Here is a 15,892-nt window from a genome sequence, read left to right as displayed (position 1 = left end):
AAATGGAGATGAGAATGCTAAGCAGAAAACCAAGGCAGAAGCCGGCTGGCACAAGCTATGCCAGTGATGTGGGAGTAAAGGAAAATCCCCAGGCATGCTGGAGGACTGGCTGCAGAGCAGAACAGCTCATCTTAGATCTGGTTCCCTGATGCCTTTGGCATCCAGTGTACTTTCTGCCTGGGTCAGGTCTGACAGAAGAACAAGTCATGTTGAGACTGTATTGAAGTCCAATGAGCAGTATCTGCAACTGAGAGAAAATAGGAAAGAAATTGCAAACAGTGCAGTAGAAGACTGTGTTGTAAGGCTCTTAGTGGGAAGTCTGAATATTTGTCCCTGCCCAAATTTCATGTTGAATCTTAATCCCTAATGATGGAGATGGGGCCTGGTAGAAGGTGTTTGGATCATGGGAGCAGATCACTCATAGCTTGATGCTGTCTTCATGAGAGTGAGTTCTCAAAAGATCTGGCTGTTTAAAAGTGTGTGGCACCTCATGCTCTCTCTCTCTCTCTCTCTCCCTCTCTCTCTTTCTTGCTCCTGCTTTCGCCATGTGATGTGCCTGCTCCCCTTTGGGCTTCTACCGTGATTGTAAGTCCCCTGAGACTTTTCCAGAAGCAGATGAATGCTATGCTTCCTGTACAGCCTGCAGAACCATAAGCCAACTAAACCTCTTGTCTTATAAATTACCCAGTCTCATAGCAACACAAGAACAGCCCAATACAACATTCAAATTGGGAAACGTGAAGAGAGTTTACAAAGGTTTGGGAAGAATGTAAAGAGCATAGGGAAACTACAAGGGATGCTTTTTCCATCCTTAATCTTGAAGCAAACAAGGGGGGAAGGCAGTTACAAAACCAGAGCTTCAGCCTTAGAGATGGTCTGTCTGACCTTCCATTAAGGAACACAGCATGTCCTTGAGGAGGGAAACGATGGGGAGGAAACTAAGGAGAAATAGCCCTGGACCTCATCCTTCACCCTTCTCAGATCTCCTGCAGGACTGACTCCCCCTTGACTAACCCAACCAGACACCAGAGGACCAGACTGACATGGTCCTCCCAAGTGAACCTAGTAAACCCAAAGCAGAATGGAGAAGGGTAGGAAGGAAATGTAGTGGGACTAACCATCAATATACAGCACAGAGGGATCACATAATTTTGTGAAAAATGAGGAGGGTCTCCTCTCTAGACACTTATTAATTACAAAAGAGAAAGTAGTAATTTTACAATATAGAAACTAGCAGACACTGGCCTGACGTGGTGGCTCATGTCTATAATCCCAGCACACTGGGAGGCCAAGGCAGGCAGATCACTTGAGCTCGGGAATTGGAGACCAGCCTGGACAACATGGTGAAACCCCATCTCTACCACTAAAACTACAAAAATTAGCCAGGTGTGGTGACACGATCCTGTAGTCCCAGCTACTTGGGAGGCTGAGGCAGGAGAATTGCTTGAACCTGGGAGGTGGAGGCTGCAGTGAGCTGAGATCACGCCACTGCACTCTAGCCTGGGTGACAGCAAGACTCCATCTCAAAAACAAACCAAAACAAAACTAGCAGACACGACCTTGACTAGCTGATCAAGGTTGACATCTCAGTAATAGGGCAAATGGCCATCATGTGCCTCCCCATATGAAGCACTAAGAAGGACACAACATCACATCCCCAATAGTCTTGCCAATAATACATACCTGACTCTAATGAAGAATAATCATTGGACAAACCCAAATTGAAGGACAGTCTACAAAACAATTGGCCTGTCCACTTCAAAAATGTCAATATCATGAAAGACAAAGAAAGACTGGTGAAAGTAGGCTAAAGAGATACGACCAGAGAATGCGAGGCATGGCATGGGATTTTCTTCTGCCTCAAGGACATTACATGACAAACTGAGCACCTCAATAACATCTATAAATTAGATGATAGTATTATGTCAATGTTAAATTCACAATGGATTTTGATTATTGTGCTATTGTTACAGAATTAAAAAGCCGTTTTAAAAAATAATGAGGTATTTGGGGGTACAAAGACATTATGACTGCCTCTCAAATAATTCAGGAAAATATACATAAAAAAGAAAAATATATATGATGCAATGTTAATATTTGGGGTATTTAGATGAAGGGCATCTTGGAGTTATTTTACTATTTTTGTAACTTTTCTTCATGTCTGAAATTACATCAAAAAAAGTAAAAATTAGAATGATAAGTGCTTGAACTGGAGCAACTAACAACAGGACTATCTAGAAAGGGCTGTATATAAGAAATATGTGAGAGGTAAAATCGTTAATATTTAAGTGATGAATGATATGTGAAGGGTCTACAATGACTGTAAGACTTATACCATGCAATGCAGCTGTCGTTGTGGTCACACTTAGCATGAATTGCTAAATTGTCTGAGTGATATTTTAAATGCGTCCTGGCTAAAGAATCCAAATACCTATAAGGCTTTCTCTAGCATTGACATTGGAGTGACACAGTCAATTAAATACTAGTGGATCCAAAACAGAATGCTAAATTTGTACCTTATCAATAGTGATGAGAATTTAATTCTTTCCCCCAGGAAAAGCAGGCAATCATGGATTTACCCAACCTGAGAAGAAAGAATGCCCCTGACAAATCAGTATCTCTTTTCCAGTCTTCTCTGAGGTGTAGAGTTAGTTAGGATCTTTCAAAGCAGCATAAGGACATTTAAGATACAAAAATAACTCAAATCTATGAGATAGTGATGATCTGGAACAGACAGGGGAAGAGACAACATTCCAAATTCTTCTGTCCTCATGTAAAACACTCTTTTTTCCAGCACAGACTTGAAAAATCATGTCTCATAGGCATCCATCAATCACTAATAGTTCTTACAAAAGAAATTAGCACCATTTTCCTGATCCTCCTATGTGTCTTGTCCCAGGGTCCAAATCCTTGGTCTGTTCAACAAACGTGGACTAAACATGAACCATTAGTATCAGTCTGATAATCAGTGTCATATTGATGGGTAGGTATAATCCACACTTCTCTACAGAAAACAGTGGCTCAAGGGCCTTGAGATAGCATTTTTGCCATATTTCTTATAATAGTGTAAGTTTTGTGGGACTAATTGTAAACACGGATTTAAATGTTTAACACATATGAGTTAAATCTGTTTCTTTCACTCACAGCCCCGGTGAGATGTTGATTATAACTAGAAAACCTAAATATGGGTGCTTCCTGTTGAACAACTAACAACTAGTGCCCAGGGAACTTAGCTGCACCCACCACCTGGGCTGAGGGTAAAAGGATAGTGAAATGAAATAGCAACTGGTTGCTAGTTGAGGTCTTTTTGAGAGGCTCCAAGAAGACACCTTTACCTGGAAATGTGGTAATGCTACCATTAGAGATCTCTTCCTTTGAAATAACTACACCTACTAAATGCTCCATTAAAATGCAAACATCCTCAGCTATGTCTATAACAGACCAGGGTAAATTAGATCAGTAAACATCATGAAGGATGACACGAAGACTTTGGTGTCTGGCAATGGAAGATTTTGAAATGGAGGAAAGGGCAGAGAATAGAGAAGTAAAGAGTCCTGGAAAAATGAAAATCTGCCTACTTAACAGCTTTGGCTAGGGCCAGCCCTGGAACTAAGGTCATGAGTGTTTGCATGTGTTTTCTTTAACTTTGTCCAGTCAAGAAATTTTCTTCCAAAGTCACAGCCTCTATCCACAAACTCAGACAAACATATTGTATCAGAAAGAGAGTTGATGAACAAGGATGCAGATACTCAAAATTGTTACAAGAAATCTTAAAGCATATGTTCCACTGACATCATCCTTTAAATGTGCGAAATAGCATCAAAATCATTAAGTAATCCAGAATATTTGTTTACCTTCCTTATTTGCTTACCTTCCTGTGACCTGCCATTTCTAGCATCCTCTCCCTGTCAAAAACAGTTTTATTCTCACTACATGAAAGAACATCGCTGAAGTCTGGAGCTGTTTTGGAAGCATATATCCAAGCATGGAGCTGAGCGTCTTCAATTAATTTTCAAAGAATATTTTTGTCCATGGAGACATGTTTGAGACGCCAGGACTCAAAGCATTGTGCCTTAAGACTCATTTTCAAACCGAGCATTCTTCTTCAATTTCTCTCATCAAACAAAATGCTCACACAGTAGACAGCTCACTGGGGCCTGTGTCTGATCACAGTCCACAGTTCAGCAGGAGGGATCTTCTAAAGCCAATATCTAAAGGTAAACTGTGCATATTTTCATGAACACCACTGGATAATAGCTAGCATTTAACCACTTCAGATGCTGCATTTCTTTCTCTGATAATTTCTATTTTAATTTTCATCTGCAGTAATCAAAAAAGAGGAAAGAACACAAACTTCTAACTTTCTCCTAGCACTTTGTCATTGACTGGAACTACATTTCTAAACTTTTCTCACCCTGTTGTCCTTAAGACAGATAGAAATATAAATCTTATAAAATCCAACAAGGTCACATTTTTTGTCATATACCATATATGTAAAATTACATAATGCTTTCTATCTCATTTCATACAGATGAAATGATATGGCAAATGTTGAATATCTTGCACATAGTAGATGCTCAGTAAATAGTAGTTATTATTTTCTAAGAGTGGCATTTTAAAGGTTGGCAGTTTACAAGCAGAATAGAGCATGATGATACTGAGAGCATCAATGATAACAATTAGCCTGTATATAGTATTTACAATGGACTGCACGTTTTTATACACATTATCACACATATCACACAACTCTGTGAGATACAGTTGTTCTATTAGTTTTCTGCTGTTACTAAACAAATGACCACAAACAGTGGATTAAATAACAAATTTATTTAATTGTTATTTCTCTAAATCAGAAATTCAAGAGTTTCACCAGGCTAAAGCTATAGTGTCAACAGGGATATTTTTTCTATCCAGAGGCTCTAGGGGAGAATCTGTTCCCCAGCTCATTCAGGTCATTGGTAGAATTCAGTTCCTTGCAGTTGTAAGACAAAGGTCCTCATTTTCCTGCTGGCTGTCAGCTGAGAGCTCTTTCAGCATCTAGTGGCTGCAACATTCTTTGGCTCATGGCTTCATCCCCCCATCAAAGCCAGAACATTAGGATGAATCTCTCTCATGCTTCAAATCTCTCCTACTTCGTTTGTCATAGTGTATTTCTGATTCCAGCTAGGAAAAATTCTCCACCTTTAAAGGCTCATATACTCAGATTGGGCTCACTTAATCCAGCATAATCTTTCCAACTCAAGATGCATATTCTTAATCACATCTGCAGAAGCCCCTTTATTGTGTAAAGTAACATTCACTGGTTCCAGTGATTAGAATATTGGCATCTTTTGGTGGACAGTATTATTTTGTCTTCCACAGTTACCATTATTCACATTTACAGAGGAGAAAAATGAAGATCAAAGAGGGTAAGATATTTGTAAAGGACATATAAAGAATGGACTGAAATCCCAAAATTGTTTTGCTATAAGCTCAAGTCAATGTTCTCCTCATAATTATCTTTTTTCTGAAGGATAACCCAGCATTTACTCTCTTGCATCTTTTCCCCTCTTTCCCACCCACACTTCCATTAGAAACATTTAAGGCTGACATACTTGAATAATTATTTCCAAAGCTTCCTTGGAAAAGCCAAAGTTTAGTTGCATTTCTGCTGTTTTTTTTTTTTTTTTTTGGATTTCTTCTGAAGCTTACCATGTTGAGAATATTATTTGCCTGCAATTAGACATTTTCAGTTAAGGCTGTAAGAGAAAATGTATTACCTGGTGGGTTGAGTGCTAATGGAAATTTATACCATGGTAAACATCAGTTATCTCACTAAACAATTTTTTTCTAAAGATGTACTTAGCAATTTGATACTAATATGATTAATACTTAAGACAAGACCCATCACTTTATATTTTCTAGAAAATATAGTATTTTTAGCCTCCTTTCTTGCCAGTGGAATTTAAAAGCACAATATAAATTTATTTTGGTGTGATTTCAGGCAACCAGGAAGTGTTTAGTAAGTCCTTTAACAAATACAAAATGTCATTCAGCTATTCAAGGGAATGTTATTAAATGGCAAATTATGGCACACAGGTTGTACTCCGAAAATAATAATATTCCTGAAATTTAAGGGGACTGCTCAGATTAAAAGGAGAAGGTACTCATCAAAGGAAGGTGGACAATGAGTTCAGATTGTTCGTGTACAGAAATCATGGAAGACTCTAAAACCCTGGCCATGGTCAAGCATATTCAAGAATAACAGTAAAATAAACGTTTCCACTTTAAAAATCCTGAAAAATAAAAGTTATCAGTTTCTGCATTTTTAAATAAATTATACAAAGATGATCTTCTGATCAGGGAAGAAATTCAGGTCCCTTTTTTCAGTTTCTGTATACAAGTGGAGCTTAAGACGAAGGAAAAAGGAAGTAGTTTGATTTCACTTCCTCCTTTTGCCTTCTTCATCTATTCTACTTCACTTGCAGTTTTACCCCTTTGACTAACTGCTTCCCTCCCCTATGTTCTTCCACTGACAGCAGAGAAAGTGACATGGGCACCCTGGAAACGTCTTTTTGTCTTTCATAATCTGGCCTGTGGCTACATTCTAGTCATACTTCTTACCAGATTTCTAAAACTTCCCTAAGCTCTAGTCATACAAAACATTCATTATTCCCCCAGGAACTCAAATTTTTTTAAATATGCTATTGTTGTAACTAGGAATGTTCTATACCTAGTTTCATCTACATATATGTGGTTAAAACCAAAATGTTAAATGACCTCTGGAATTTTTCTTTACATAAAATATTTATGGCACAATTTTTTAAATCTAATAAACTAAAGAATATTGTGCATGTTTTTCATAACATTAATGATTTTAGGTTACTAAATAATGAAAATAAAAATTAAGAGTAATCATTTGCTACTCTGTGGCATGCAAAAGATAATTCTCTAAAACCAAGAGATAATTTGCAGATTGGAAAATAAACTGAACATATAATTATGGAACTAGGAAAAACAAAGGTTTTTTTGAGATTTCTCCCAGTTACTTTTTTTGTTTTGTTTTGTTTTTTTGTTTTGTTTTGTTTTGTTTTGTTTTGTTTTGTTTTGTTTTGAGACAGGGTCTTACTCTATCACCCAGGCTGGAGTGCAGTGGTGTGATCATGGCTCACTGCAGCCTCGATCTCCCAAGCTCAGGTGATCCTCCCGCCTCAGCCTCCCAAGTAACTGGGACCACAAGGTATGTGCCACCATCCCTGTCTAATTTTTATAATTATTTTTAGAAACAGTCTCCTGATGTTGTCCAGACTGATCTTTAACTCTTAGGCTTAAGCAGCCCTCCTGCCTTGGCCTCCCAAAGTACCAGGATTACAGGTGTGAGCCACCATGTTTGGCCCCAGTTACCTTTTTCACAGACAAAGAAAGAAAAGCACAAAAAAATTAAGTTGCCGAATCAGGGTCATAAAAGAAATCAGTGGCAGCTTCCATCCAATGCTGTTTCTACTGAGTCACATTTCTTTCTTTTTCAAATGACTAGAGAGCTTAGAATCATAGTATTCCAAGGTAGCTATTACTTATGCAATGCCTTCCTTATTAGGAAGCTGCTCTCACCCGAATCAGGCTGATATTTTCAGGGTAGAAACACCCAAATATCTCTATGCTAAAATCCTCCTCTGAGAGGCCAGATGGGGAAAGTCTTGAGAGCAATTCCATCTTTTAATATAAAAGTGTCTAATAGTATATTTTGATCCTCTGTATTTGTTGTAAATTCACCTATCATATTTGCTGCTGCCAAAATAACAACAACAACAAAAAAAGATCTATGTTCATAGGTTACTTCCTTCAAAGCTTTCAAAAGAGGTAGGCTGCAATGACGATCAACATAACAATTAAGTATCCTATAACACACCCTAGAGAGAAACAATATGAAAACAAGACCTGGGATCAGGGGGTTTCGCCTAGAAGTAAAAGAAATTAAAATGGCTCTTACTGTTAACATTGAATATACTATTACTTTTACTCACTTATTAGCAAATACAGTTATGTTTTTAAAAAATTAAATAATTCAGTCCATGCATAAAGATCTTGTAATAAACACATAGTTGACATGTAAATATATATGTATCTCGATGTGCTAGAATTAAGCCCAAGACTGCAGGTCATTTGCTTTCGGTTCTGTCTTAAGTCAGTTGCCCTGGGGAAAGAGATGCTGAGATGAAGATTTGTGTGCAGGAAAAATGCTGGGAGTGTGATATTTCTTGATGATGACTACACATAAGAACAATACATATGAGGGAGAGAGGGAAACGACATCAGTCAAAGTGAGAAGTTGATGTTTTATGTAGTTACAACAAAGGCTTCAGCGGATCTCATGGGAAGCTCTGGGGCTGGGCTGGCCCTTCAGAGTTATGTCCATGAAGGCAAGGGGGCTGCACCTTTTCACCTACGTCTGCCAGCCACTGGATGTGAGCTACATCAAGGGAAGAGGTGCACTCTTGGATGACAAAGTGCTATGGTCTGAATATTTATCCCCTCTAAAACTTATGTTGAAATGTAATCCATGATGTGGCAGTGTTAAGAGGTGCAGACTTTAAGAGGTGATTGAGTCATAATGGCTCTGCCCTTATAAACAGATTAATCTACTCATGGATTAATGGGTTATCATGGGACTGGGCCTGGTGGCTTTATACAAAGAGGAAGAGAAACATGAGTATCATGCTCAGCCCTCTCACTATGTGATGTCCTGTGCCACTTTGGGACTCTACAGAGAGTCCCCTCCAGCAAGAAGGCCCTCATTAGATGCAGCCCCCTGACCTTGGACTTCTCAACTTCCATAGGAAATAAGTTCCTTTTCTATATAAATTGCCCAGTTTCAGGTATTCTGTTATAAACAACAGAAAATGAACTCATACAGACAGATTTCTTTGGTCAAGGAGAATTATCATATAGGAACAAACAGCAGCCGATACTCCTGTAGTAGTCCATTTTCACACTGCTATAAAGAAATACTCAAGACTGGGTAATTTATAAAGGAAAGAGGTTTAATTGACCCAGTTTCACATGGCTGGGGAGGTCTCACACTTATAATCATGGCAGAAGGGGAAACAGGCAACTTCTTCACAAAGTGGCAGGAGATAGAGTGAGCAAAGGAGGTAGAGCCCCTTATGAAACCATGAGATCTTGTAAGAACTCACTCACTATCCAAGAACAGCATGGGGGAAACCACCCCTATGATTCAATCACCTCCCATCAGGGTTTTTCCTCAACACCTGGGGATTACAATTCCAGATGAGATTTCAGTGAGGACACAAAGCCTAACCAAATAATTCTGCCCCAACCCCTCCCAAATCTCATGTATCTTTCACATTTCTAAACCAATCGTGCCTTCCTAACAGTCCCCCAAAGTCTTAATTCATTCCAGCATTAACCCAAAAGTCCAAGTTCAAAGTCTCATCTGAGACAGGGCATGTCCCTTCCACGTAGGAGCTGATAAAATCAAAAGCAAGTTAGTTACTTCCAAGATAGGATGGGGGTACAGGCATTGGGTAAATTCTCCCATTCCAAAAGGGAGAAATTGGCCAAAACAAAGGGGCTACAAGCTCCGTGCAAGTCCAAAATCCAATAGGGCAATTATTAACTTAAAGCTCCAAAATGATCTCCTTTGACTCCATGTGTCACATACAGGTCATGCTGATACAAGAGGTGAGCTTGGGCAGCTCTGCCCCTGTGGCTTTGCAGGGTACAGTTCCCCTCTTGGCTGCTTTCACAGGCTACCATTAAGTATCTGCCGCTTTTCCAGGTGCATGGTGCAAGCTGTCAATGGATCTACCATTCTGGGGTCTGGAGGACAATGACCATTCTGGGATCAGTCTGGAGGACAATGGCCCTCCTCTCACAGATCCACTAGGCAGTACCCCAGTGAGGACTCTGTATGGGGGCTCCAACCCCACATTTCCCTTCTGCATTGCCCTAGTAGGGGTTCTCCATGAGGGCTCCAGCCCTGCAGCAGACGTCTGCTTGGAAACATCCAAGCATTTCCATACATTCTCTGAAATCTATGTGGAGGCTCCCAAACCTCAATTATTAACTTCTGTGCACCTGCAGGTCCAACACCACATGGAAGCTGCCAAGGCTTGGGGTTTGCAGCCTCTGAAGCAACAGCCCAAGTTGTACCTCGGCCCCTTCTAGGTATGGCTGGAGGTGAAGCAGCTGGGACACAGGGCACCAAGTCCTGAGCCTGCACAGAGCAGGGAGGTCTTGGGCAGCCTCTGAAGCAATAGCCCAAGTTGTACCTTGGCCCCTTCTAGGCATGGCTGGAGGTGAAGCAGCTGGGACACAGGGCACCAAGTCCTGAGGCTGCACAGAGCAGGGAGGTCTTGGGCCTGGCCCACAAAACCGTTTTTTCCTCCTAAGTCTCTGGGCCTGTGATGGGAGGAGCTGCTACCAAGATCTCTTGCATGCCCTGGAGACGTTTTCCCCATTGTCTTGGCAATTAACATTGGGCTCCTCTTTGCTTATGAAAATTTCTGCACCCAGCTTAAATTTCTTCACAGAAAAATGGGTTTTTCTTTTCCATCACATAGTCAGGCTGCAAATTTTTTAAACTTTTATGCTCTGTTTCCCTTTTAAATGTAAGTTCCAATTTCAGATCATCTCTCTCAAGTTCAAAATTCCACAGATCTCTAGGGCAGGGGCAAAATGTCTCCAGTCCCTTTGCTAAAGCATAGTAAAAGTGACCTTTGCTCCACTTCCCAAGAAGTTCCTCATGTCCATCTGAGACCACCTCAGCCTGGATTTCATCATCCACATCATTATCAGCGTTTCGGTCAATACCATTCAACAAGTTTCTCAGAAGTTCCAAACTTTCCCACATCTTCCTGTCTTTGGAACAGCCCTCCAAACTGTTCCAATCTCTGCCTGTTTCCCAGTTCCAAAGTCACTTACACATTTTCAGGTATTTTTATAGCAGTATCCCACTCTCTGCAGTACCAATTTACTGTACTAGTCGATTTTCACACTACTATAAATACAACACTAGTTAATTTATATTATAAAGGAAAGAGGTTTAATCGACTCATAGTTCCACATGGCTGGGAGGCCTCAGGAAACTTGCAATCATGGCAGAAGGGGAAGCAGGCACGTTCTTCACAAGGCAACTGGAAAGAAAGAGAGAAGTGAAGGGGAAGAGCCCCTTATAAAATCATCAGGTCTCATGAGAACTCACTCGCCATGATGAGAAGAGCATGGGAGAAACTACCCTCATGATTCAATCACCTCCCACCAGGTCTCTCCCTCAACACCTGGGGATTACAATTCAAGATGAGATTTGGTTGGGGACACAAAACCTAACCATATCAACTCTCAACAGCTGAGAGAATGAGGGTCTTGCTCCTGAAGGAGGGATCAGGATAGGGTGCCATAGCATTAATTCTACTGTTTGCATCTACTTACTTTGTACAGTGAGTTCATCCTTCAGAGAATAGCCACTCCAGATTCTCGTTGGTCATTTACTCATTTTAGATTTTCCTCATCAACAGCTAACACTTCTGTTGATCTACATGACTTACCTTTTGGGTAAACCTACACCCCAGTCTCTGAGAGGCCTAAGCCTCTGTGACCAAGACCTTCTCAGGTCATTACTGTATATATCAGTTTGCCACTGGGCAGAGCAGGATTCTCTAGTGTGAAATGTGCTGCATTTAAAGCCCAAAGAGGTCTGCAAAGCATTGCATTCTTCTTTGTGGTGGGAGATGCAAGATATAATAATTTTCCTTTTACTTTGGAGAAAATGTCCCTGTATTCCCCAGGTTACTGAACCTCTGAAAATTCACCAGCATAGAAATATTCTAAATCTTCCTGGGGTCTTCCCATATTCCAGAGCAGTACTGTCCAGAAACTTTCTCTGATGATAGAAATGTTATATATCAGCTGTATCCAATAGGGTAGCTACTGGCCATAATGCAATCCTGAGTAATTGGAGTATGGCTACGTATACTCACCATGGTGTTGTAGGCTTCTTCCTCATGGGGACCCAGACACTCCTTTAGTCAGCAGGTTCCAACTCTGACGTAGAACCAGAAACAAGACATGATTTGTTACTGGGGTGGCTTCCTTCACTCTCTTGATCATCTATCTTTGCAAGCAAGGTGGCAGTAGACTCTGATGTAAAAGCTTTGTAAGAGAAAACCTTCTGTGTTATCTTCAAGCAAAGGGTGGGAGAAAGTGGTCTTCCAGCCTTTAATAACAAGGAGTGGCCCACTTTTGCAGGCCCTTGTGGATTCAGGGCAATCTGGATCTTAAGAGGTTTCCATCCAGGTGTCCTTCTCAAGCCTCAGCATTTTGCTCCTGTTCACTCAGAGTCCCATAGTCATATCAGGGTAGAATAGACATGCCAGAGTTTGGAATTCCACTTTTTCTGAAATTTCACTAGCCTTATAATTAAATTGTGTATGTGATCCTCAACAATGCCTCTCCTATGGCCGTAAAAAAGGAGAGAGTCCTTATATCCTGCCTAAGAAACACTCTAACTTCCACAGTGACCTTAACTTGGTAATTTAACAACCCTCAGTCTTTGTCTTTTCCCAATGCACTGATAACACTCACTAAGAATCATCTGATTTCATTGACTTAGGATAATTACTACTCCAAAGTCCTCTGTGCATTATCTTTCAGTAGTATCCCTTTCTAGTCACCAACAGTGAATGTATTAACTAGACCAATCAATCATGCTAGAGGCATTCAGTCCTCCACTTACTACAGTGTTGACATCCTCATTACCAGCTGGTCAATGAATGATCCAACTCCAAAACCTCAGGGCACTCCTGGCATTGACTAACTGAGGTCCAGCTCCTTAGAAAACAGACTCAGATGTAGATTGCATGCAGGAAGTTTTTGGGAAGTACCAACAGGACCAATCTGTGACACAGTAATGAAACCAGAAGTGAGTGAACAGGAGAAATTGAACTGTGATGTAATTGAAATGAAGACCTCAGCTGCTCTCTGAGGGAGTTCTGGAGCTGGAATGGCCCTTCAGGGCTGTCCTGAATTGAGGTAAAGAGGCTGATCTTTCTAATTTCCCCTTCCCCAGAGGCTGCCCCTAGCCTAGGGAGGAGGTATAAACTTAGGCAAGGCAACTCCCTTTGGCAGAGGACGGTGCATTGCCCAGAGAAAGAAGATAATTCCTGGAGAGGAAATTGGCTGTTTGTCTCAGCAACTAACACTCCCAGCTGTCGACAGATGGAATGAGTGTCTCAGACATAAAACTGTGGTGGGGAGGAGGGGTGTGGAGGAGGCATCTGAGCAGAGCGCCACAGCAGCCACTACAGGTTCTATCCTTGGTTTTGCCAGTAGGAAGTTACAGAAACCTGAACAATCCTCTCAGCCTTTTAAAGCTTTTGTTTCCTTATTTGGATGCAAGGGCAATGAGAGAGCTAAGTTCTTACCAATATGCTTTGCACTCTGTTTGTTTTAAGAAATATTCTAATTTCCTATTTTACTTATAGTTTTTGAAAGGATAGTTTGTAGGGCAAAGGGGATTTTTTCTGATTTTCATAAAAACAGATGGTTCTACCAATGTACTGCTTCACTTAAACTAACCTCAAAGTCAGGACTTAGTTTCCATAAACTAAGGATTTCTGACTGTCTCTCATCACTCTGCATCTTCACAAGGTATCTGAGTTTTACTATGCCGCCTAGCTTCATCACTGTGCTGTGGAATCAATTGCTTTATTTTGTAATCATGAGTCACATCTATTCACTTTAAACACACAGACACACACACAGCAACTTTCAGTGATGAATAAGATTTCAGAATACAATCTTAATAATGTCACTGTAATTGTAGGACTGCTTTTAATTAAGCCCTGGGCTGGCAGGTGTGGTGGTACATACCCGTAATCCTGGCTACTTGGGAGGCTGAGGCAGGAGGATTGCTTGAGCTCAGAAAGGAGTTCAAGTCCAGCCTGGGAAACACAGGGAAACCCTGTCTCAAAAACAATGAGAAAAACAAATCCCTGGAGAAAAGCTTTGTATCCCATTCTTAAATGTCTCTCAGGAGCTCTTTAAAAAATGATCAGCCTGACCGTTAGGAAGTTCTTTCTGATATCTAACCTAAATCTCTCCTACTGCAATTTCAAACCACTTCCTTTTCCATCCTTAATGAATTAGGAAAGGAGCTGGTAATCACTGTCACCTCTTATAATCTTTCATATGTTTAACTTTATTAGAATTTATTTATACCTAAACATTCTCTCCCACCTGACAATTTATCTCCCTTAGCCATTGTCTGTTTTTTCACTCTTGAGCAGTACTTTTTAGTCTCGTAAATACATTCTCTAGCTTCTGTGTTTATCCCAGAAACTATGGAGACCACATTTAATGAGTTTTTAACATACCATGAATGATTTCGGGGTTTTGGCATGTTACAGCCTCACATGGTTTACCTTTCAAACTGCATTAAACTATTCCTACATTAAAAATGTATATCAGATTGTTTAACCTCAAGGAAGAATGATTTTCCCACAAGACCTATTTATAAAGTATGATAGTATCTTCCCTTATGTGGGAAGCTAATGTAAACTATTAATGACATGTATCAGTTGCAAAACGTTCTTAATGCTGTTTCCAAATAATGTTTAAAATAACAGACTCATTTTGTCCCCTAGAGTTTGGTTTTGAAAGATAAACATTTTAAGTATTGTTGGTTCAATATCAATACTTGGAAAGTAGTTATTTTTTCTGAGTGCAGCCTCCATGACATCATGTGGCAGATGTGAATTTCTTGACATTGTTCCTTAAATGCAACAATCTGTTACATGTAACATCTTTCCTGATGTTTACAAAATTAGAAGGAAAAATGAATGGAGCTGCTTCACAGATTTATCTTTAAGCAAGTAAAATTAAAAAGTATGACCCACACAAAGACAAAATAAATAAAGCTCCAATTTTATATTTGGGGACCACATGGAAGAAGTATACAAAAGTATGTCACTTTTAACCTGATACATCAAATATAAAGACAGTTTTAAACTTTTGCAGGGATTTCTATACTCTATGTATGAGTAAATTTTATCCTTACATGGAAAGTAAGTATATCATATATACTTGCATTTCAGGACACAACCTCCTTCAGAAACCTCTGCTTAATAACTTCATCATCTCCTTCTAAAAGCTGGCTACCAACAAATGCCTGTCAATATGGGGATCTCATGCACACTATAACCTAGGTATCCTCTAGTCTGTAGGTATGCTGCTTGTCACCTCTACTTCTTGAGTTCATATTGCTCTGAACGTTCTCCCAATTCTGACTGACAACACTGGGCTGACCGGTCTGATGCTGCTGCTACAAGTGTTACACATTGGCCTACTCTATACACAGACCAAGAAGGGCAGCTAAATGGTTGTGCAAAATCCCATTGCACAAAAATATCTTCCTCATTTCCGCCAAGTCATACATTCAAACACATGAAGCATGCTTTACCCTGGTGGTAGATGCTTTATATGCATTATTTATGTACAATAAGCTTTTGAATGTAAGTACTGTTCTCATTATTCTACATCTTAGAAAATTAATTTCAGAGAAATTAAATATATTGCTGAAGCCACACAACCAGTAATGGGCAGAGACAAGATCTGAATAGGTATTTATGACTTCAGGGCATTGGCATTTCTCATTATCCTGTGTACCCCCCACCACCATGTTCATGCAGGATAGCTTAGTGGTTCAGGGTAGGAACTCTAGAGTGAAACTGTCTGGTTTCCAAACCCTGACTCTGCCACTTCTTACTTTATGGCCTACTTAGCATCTTTGTGCTTCGGTTCCATGATCTGTAAAATGGATATAATATTAGTATGTAACTCTTAAAGTTGGTGTAAGTATTAAATGTGTTAACATAGGCCAGGCGTGGTGGCGCAC

Source organism: Macaca mulatta, chromosome 11 (genome assembly GCF_049350105.2).
Source record: "Macaca mulatta isolate MMU2019108-1 chromosome 11, T2T-MMU8v2.0, whole genome shotgun sequence".
NCBI classification, from domain to species: Eukaryota; Metazoa; Chordata; class Mammalia; order Primates; family Cercopithecidae; genus Macaca; species Macaca mulatta.
This window is presented reverse-complemented; position numbering follows the sequence as displayed.